Here is an 8623-nt window from a genome sequence, read left to right as displayed (position 1 = left end):
TTCTATATTATACTGCCTAAATATTATATTTTTTTTCTCTATATAATACTGCCTATATATATATTATATTATATCATATTATTATATAATATATTACAATATATTATGGTACTGTTTTTGTTTTTTAATATTTTTTATATTATACTGCCTATATATTATATTATATTATTTATACCATACTACATTATATTAATGTTTTTTATATATATTTTTATATTTCTATATTATACTGTCTATATAGTTTTTTACTCATTTTTTGTTTCAGTTATTTTAGTTCAACTTAAACTAAACAACTAGCTGAAATAGATGTATTTTTAAATTATTATTATTAATGTAAATTTTATTTCAAGTAGCTTAAGTTTTTAAATGGTTTTAGCTTTAGTTAACGATAACAACCCTGGTTTGCAGTGCACTTTAAAAATCACTTCACAGAAAGGTTCACTCCAAATAAATAAGTAACAAAATGTTTCATTTCTGGTTTGAAAGGCAACAACTACAAAGCAATATTCACTGAATAATATACTAAATATTTATTTATAGCATGATGTCTTGCTCATCAGCACCTGCAGAAGACACAAAACATCTGCCAAGACTACAAAAGGTTTATTCTTGTTAAAAATATGCTTCATGGAACACACTGTTGTCAACACTGACATCTCAAATACGGCTTTGGTGTTGCTCAGTTCCCACTTTCATACATCTCAGAAGATCCCAACTCAGGAGGGGTGAGGATATGAAGTGCAAGGTTATTTATCAGGGTTATTATTGTCAGCAAATAGAGAGCTATTTAAATTGATAGCAATAACACAATTTAGAGAGCTAGTTCAACTGCCTACCATATCAAATGTCAGTAACACTTTATTTTACAGTGTCCTTGTTACACGTTACATATAGATACTATAGTAATAACTATAAATTTACATGCAACTAACCCTAAACCAATCCTAACCCTATAAGTACATGTAGGAGGATAAGGGAATATCAACAATGTTTCCCTATAGACTTCCTCTCTAACCATGGAGTACATTAGTATAGGGGTTGCTTTGGTTTAGCATGTATCGTGTGTACGTTTGCACATAGCATCCGTTTTGCTTTGTTTCACATAATAATCCATCACTGCTATGGCCATATCCCATTAAACTGTGCATAATTAATCTGAAGATTCATTACAGGGCCTAATTTCTCAAGAGACTGGTGTGTTTGTGTGAAAATGCACAGAATATTTTATGTAAATAAGTCATTCAAAAGAGTCGATATTCTGCTGCAGTGCTTTAACTGAAAAAGATGCTGAATGTATGCTTTTGAAAATGATCCCCAAGAACATAGTGCTCAAATTGTCCATATAGTCAAACAACTAATCGTCTTAAAGGGACAGTTCACCCAAAAGTGAAAATTAGCCCATGATTTACTCACCCTCAAGTCATCCTAGATGTATATTTACATTCTTCTTTCAGACGGATAAAATCGGAGTTATATTAAAAAAGTCCTGGCTCTTCCAAGCTTTATAATGGCAGTGAATTGTTGTCTCGTTTTTGAAGTCCATAAAAGTGCATATTCTAAGTTTAAATATGGATATTTTTCTTACACAAACACGCCACTTCGCTTAAGACCTTTATTAACCCCAGGAGCCGTGTGGAGCAGTTATATGATGGATAGATGCATTTTTATGGACTTTATAAACGAGACAACAATTCACTGCCATTATAAAGCTGAGTAGCCAGGACCTTTTTAATATAACTCCGATTTTATTTGTCTGAAAGAAGAATGTCATATACACCTAGGATGACTTGAGGTAAATCATGGGCTAATATTCATTTTTGGGTGAACTAACCCTTTAAGTTGATGATAGCTGCTCTGCTGTTTCACAAATATAAATCAAAAATACGTCTGACACTCTTCAAATGGCATTCATAATATGTGAGAGAGAAGAGGGAAGGGTGGTTTGTCAGGCGGCTCTTTGTGTTGTCCATTTTTGATGTTCGGTTCAAAGCAGATGTTGAGAGCAGCTCAAATGCTCAAATACAGACTGAGTTTAGGAGAAAAAAAAGAAGCTTGATGCTTGATCAAAACTGAACAACAGAACAAGCAACAGTAAAATCTGGACATTAAACCATTGTGGAATATTCCTTCTTTCTAACTTTGTTTGTCGTCCATACATACACTTTACAAAGGTCTGTAAAATAATGCATTAATGAGCAATTCATTTGTTACAGTATTTATTAATCTGTTAAAGCTAGGGGCCGTTTACATGACCCCGCCACTAAAAATCGGCCAAAACTTTACTTTAAAAAGTTTTAAATATGGATATTTTTCTTACACAAACGCATTGATTCGCTTCAGAAGGCCTTTATTAACACCCCAGAGCCACGTGGAGCATGTTATTCGACAGACAGGTGCATTTTTTATGGACTTCAAAAACAGAGCAACATTCACTGCCATTATAAAGCTTGGATTAGACAGGACTTTTTTAATATTACTCGGATTGTATTCGTCTGAAAGAAGAATGTCATATACACCTAGGATGGCTTGAGGGTGAGTAAATCTTGGGGTTATTTTCATTTTGGGGTGAACTATCCCTTTAAGTTCAGGAACATTTGGGGGGTGGGACTTGGGCACAGAACATGCTGATCATGTTCACACATGGTGGATAAGGGATGGTGGACCTGCGCCCAGACAAGACCAACACATGACCCTGAAGTGTCTGCAGAGACCGTGTCAATTAGACTCCCCCTGAAGTTGCCTTCGATACGGCATCCTCCATAAACCCGTCTCCGGTGTGATGACTCTGATCTTTCGAATATTGCTCTTTAATAATTGTTTCATCAATACGGCATCCTCAATAAACCCGTCTTCGGCGTGAAAACTCAGATATTTTGATTATTCCTATTTAATAATTATTTAATCGACACATCCTCAATAAACCCGTCTTCGGCGTGATAACTCCGATATTTCGATTATTCCTATTTAATAATTATTTAATCGACACATCCTCAATAAACCCGTCTTCGGCGTGATAACTCCGATATTTCGATTATTCCTATTTAATAATTATTTAATCGACACATCCTCAATAAACCCGTCTTCGGCGTGATAACTCCGATATTTCGATTATTCCTATTTAATAATTATTTAATCGACACATCCTCAATAAACCCGTCTTCGGCGTGATAACTCCGATATTTCGATTATTCCTATTTAATAATTATTTAATCGACACATCCTCAATAAACCCGTCTTCGGCGTGATAAATCCGATATTTCGATTATTCCTTAATAATTATTTAATCGACACATCCTCAATAAACCCGTCTTCGGCGTGATAACTCCGATATTTCGATTATTCCTTAATAATTATTTAATCGACATAATCAGCATTGGTTTCCTTGCCACTGTCGCCTCTGGCTTGGCGTGCTCAGTTGGGGACACAAATTTTTTCAACTAAATATCCAAATTAATCTAATTATTAAACTAAATTAACCATATAAACTAAATTACTGATCTAAAGCCCACATTGTCACTGTATGATAATTGAAATGAACTGATGACATCACCGTTTTCTCCAGAACGGCTAGACTGCTGAATAAAATTCTGTTGCATTATTTTCCTGTTTAACACTGTGCTGCATTGAAACAATCTGCATTGTTAAAAGCACTATATAGACAACGAGGTTCAGGCTTTTTTATGCTTATATGCGGAGGACGAAATCTATCGGGAACTGGAAAGTCGCGCGCAGTCCTTTGTCACTGGACTAATTTGCCTAATCTTCACGGTACTTTAGGCCGTGATGGAAATGCAGACAAAAAAGTTCTTGGGACAAATTGTTCCGGGTAATTTCGGTGAAAATGTCTCATGTCTCAATATTTTTCCCTCTTTGGGAAAGTTGCTATTGGAGCCAATGGAAATACAAAAATGATATTTGCTGTCGTCTCCTGTTTACCACTGTAGACCTTATGTAAAAAAAAAAAATCTTCCCGGTTAAATCTGTTAAGAATAATCTGTTATGAAATCCTAAACATTACAATAACTTTTGTTAACTCTTCGATAAGTAAATCCACTTCACCAGCTCTTCCACAGTGATGCCATAGAAATAAGTTCAAAAAGAAAATTCTAAATTCTAAAGATGGCTGCACGCGTGTTTCTCTAGTCTAGTGCATAAGGGTTTGCTTCTGAGATCCACAGAAATTTGAAAAGGGTCCATAAAAATACAATTGTTCATGTTAGCTCAGGTCCATTAATAATGTTGATACAACTTTTCATTTTAGTAATGTATTAATAAATGTTGAAATCAACAGTAATATTAATAAATACCTTGTTTTTCGTTGTTAGTTCATGCTTGCTAATCTAACAGGTTAACAAATGGAAAAAGTGTCACCATAATTGCGTATTGCACAACTTTACATACAAATTGCTGCAGAATGTGTCAGGAAGAGATTACAGGAAGAGATTTTTCAGGGGAAGAAAATTGAAAACGTGTTAGATTTCCACCAAAACATTTTTCACTTGTTCCTTGTTTCAAAACAGCATCTTACATAATTAATTAAATTGCAAAAGTATTTTCCTTCCCTGTGGCTGAGGGTTGAACAGTTTGTGTGTGGAGGGAGATTATTTAAAAGCATTACAAAAACCCATTACTTGCCTTCATGAAATCCTTAGAAGCAGATTGGATATGGACCATGGTCATTTTCCATTGGATAACTTGATATACATTGCATATGCTGGGCTAAGCTGGGTCCGGTGCAACGGCACACTGAGCTGATGGAAATATGGGCACTATTTTCCACCTTTAATGTTGCAGCAGATGAATTATATTGGCTCAAGGCATTCAAGAACTGCTGTGACTCACTGACATGAAATGTTGCTCATTTATGTGCAGGCAGCTCCGCTGACTCTCCGACTGCTTCAGGAGCCTGGTCCAAGTTGGTGAGATGAAAAAGGACCTAAAAACTATTTTGAAAGTTGCTGTTTATGGGGGTTACACTAAATTTGACTAAATAACCTATAAAAATATCTTTCACTTCTCTAGCATTTTCACTGACAAACAGTAGATATTACACATATATTACACATAATAAGCAAAATGTTAGTCAAAGGGTTTTCACAACCCATCATGCATTCAGACTCCCTATGAAGCAATTGTGAGGAAATTAAAAATATGGAAGAAAGATGACCCCCTTTTCCCTTTCCTTAGTCTTTTCTCCACGGACATCACCATTTCTAGGCCATCTCTGGCAGCATGCTGAACACACATGTATCAGCTCTATCTATCTATCTATCTATCTATCTATCTATCTATCTATCTATCTATCTATCTATCTATCTATCTATCTATCTATCTATCTATCTATCTATCTATCTATCTATCTATCTATCTATCTATCTATCTATCTATCTATCTATCTATCTATCTATCTATCTATCTATCTATCTATCTATCTATCTATCTATCTATCTATCTATCTATCTATCTATCTATCTATCTATCTATCTATCTATCTATCTATCTATCTATCTATCTATCTATCTATCTATCTATCTATCTATCTATCTATCTATCTATCTATCTATCTATCTATCTATCTATCTATCTATCCACCTTAGATGAAAAATGGTACTGGAAATAACATGTATGACATGTACAACTATCAGTTAATAGGCTGAAGACAGGACCCTTTCAGTTAACTCATCTAATATTATGTGTAAAAAATAATTTAAATAAAAAATTATTAGGTTCATCCTAAATATGCATTGGATGACAGCGATGTATGATGCATATTTGAATCATAAAAATATAATGGAATAACATCCCACAGTGTCCCAATTTACTCTTACACCGATCAGGCATAACATTATGACCATTATGAGGTGAAGTGCATAACACTGATTATCTCATCATCAAAGCACCTGTTAGTGGGTGGGATATATTAGGCAGCAAGTGAACATTTTGTCCTTGAAGTTGATGTTTTAGAAGCAGGAAAAATGGCCAAGCGTAAGGATTTGAGCGAGTTTGACAAGGGCCAAATTGTGATGGCTAGATGACTGGGTCAGAGCATCTCCAAAACTGCAGCTCTTGTGGGGTGTTCCCGGTCTGCAGTGGTCAGTGTCTATCAAAAGTGGTCCAAGGAAAATTTGAGCCAAGGCTCATTGATGCGCGTGGGGAGTGAAGACTGGCCTGTGTGGTACGATCAAACAGACGAGCTACTGTAGCTCAAATTGCTCAAGAAGTTAATGCTGGTACTGATAGAAAGGTGTCAGAATACACAGAGCATCGCAGTTTAAGGTGTATGAGGCTGCATAGCCACAGACCAGTCAGGGTGCCCATGCTGACCCCTGTCCACTGAAGAAAGAACCAACAATGGGTACCTGAGCATCAGAACTGGACCATGGAGCAATAGAAGAAGGTGGCCTGGTCTGGTGAATCATGTTTTATTTTACATCACATGGATGGCCGGGTGCATGTGCGTCGCTAAACTGGGGAACACATGGCACCAGGATGCATAATGGGAAGAAGGCAAGCCAGTGCAGGCAGTGTGATACTTTGGGCAATGCTCTGCTGGGAAACCTTGGGTCCTGCCATCCATGTGGATGTTACTTTGACACGTACCACCTTCCTAAGCATTGTTGCAGACCATGTACACCCTTTCATGGAAACTGGTGGCTGTGGCCTCTTTCAGCAGGATAATGTGCCCTGCCACAAAGCAAAAATGGTTCAGGAATGGTTTGAGGAGCGCAACGAGTTTGAGGTGTTGACTTGGCCTCCAAATTCCCCAGATCTCAATCCAATCGAGCATCTGTGAGATGTGCTGAACAAACAAGTCCGATCCATGGAGGCCCCACCTCGCAACTTACAGGGCTTAAAGGATATGCTGCTAACATCTTGGTGCCAGATACCACAGCACTCCTTCAGGGGTCTAGTCCATGCCTCGACGGGTCAGGGACGTTTTGGCAGCAAAAGGGGGACCAACACAATATTAGGACATAATGTTATGCCTGATCGGTGTATATCAGTATTTCCTACTGGCCTTCACAAGCAGCATATTTCAATAAGCATTGAGACCTGACAGGAAACTGTGATATAAACATGCACCTTTCACAGTGCGAGAAGCTTCTTCATTAGTCGGTTTAGAAATGATGTGTCATAATGTGTCATGTGATGTGTATTTCTGAGCATGGAAGACGGTGAAAACTGTCATCCATGTTCTTTGTACAAGTGAAATTTTGTCAGTTACGTCTGCTGGGTGCGCACAGCAAATTTGAATACCTCCCATAACATCTGGTGTGCTGAGTGATGATGATAACCAGTCAATCTTAGCTATAAAACAATTATACCGCCTAATTGTGTTAGGGTTGTAGATCACTGAAATATCCAGCTGACAAAATAACGGTTTACTACCTTCCAATTAAATCAAGGACTGTTGGCTGAAGCAGCAGGTGCTTTTGTCTGTGTGTGTGTGTTGTAACCGGGGTTAAATGACCAAATGTCCTCACAATGCAAGCAAACCCACATTAGCACAGTGACATTGTGACCCCCGGCAAGTAAATTTGTTTTCTATGAAAGGCGACACTCAGAAGTAGTCTATACTAACACATTGCTCTTACTATTGTTTCCATATAAAAATATAGCATTATCCACCATATTTTTTAAAAAGGGACGCAGCCATTTTTAGCAAAACCACATTAGCAACATGTTTTTGGAATTTCGCTGACAAAAGAGGTTAATTGTCTATTGTCAATAGTGTAAGGCACACAGAAGTCACTATCAAAACAAGTGAAATATGCATCTTCGCCCTGGATTCCTATTGAAATGATGGATTTCTCCTGTGAAAATACATTGAACGATGGAAAATCTGACTTTCTTGACATTGCAAACTTGTATTTGTTTTCATATTAGTTGCATTTATCTTCTAGTTATTTACCTAGCAGATAGCCTAATGAATCTTAAGTCTCGAACATTCACAGGAAATAGGTTTCCCGTTGAAAAATAAGGTAAAAATTCTATGTATTTCTGGGACGTTGTGTAGCCCCGCCCACACATCATTCTCATTGGACTGAAGACAGCATGAAACGGAAGCGCGGAAGTCTTTTCTTCCCAATTTTGACATATGCGCGTGAAACGATGTTGTGTAAAATTCAGTTCCTGTGAAAAATTGTTCCAGTCGGTGGCTTATACATGAATATACATCATATTTCCCTTGTTGTGGGCGTGGCCTTGAGACCACGCACAAACGAATGGGTCTTAAAATATTCATAGATTATTTTGAGAAGACAATGACGTTTCAATGTTAAGCATTAACTGCAACAGTTCACATCTTCAAAACAATGAGTTTGTGTAATATGATAAATCGTCTGAGTTGCTTTGCCTGATTGATTACACCATAGACCGTAAAAAAATATGGACGACGAGACTTCATTGGCTTCCGCTGAAGTAATTGAAGCCTCCGGAGGTCCGAATATGGCGCTGAAATATCTTGCGCAGATTTGGGACAGAGTCTGCGCAGTAGTGATCTCGGGACCGGAGTCTGCCCCTTTACTCTTTGATGTCTTTAGCTTTTTTCAATTTCATTTGTGAGGCTTTAAAATTAATTTGAATAGTAAATGCACATTTACTTGTATCTGTCACATATTTT

This window comes from Gobio gobio, assembly GCF_949357685.1.
Source record: "Gobio gobio genome assembly, chromosome: 9".
In the NCBI taxonomy this organism is placed as follows: Eukaryota; Metazoa; Chordata; class Actinopteri; order Cypriniformes; family Gobionidae; genus Gobio; species Gobio gobio.
This window is presented reverse-complemented; position numbering follows the sequence as displayed.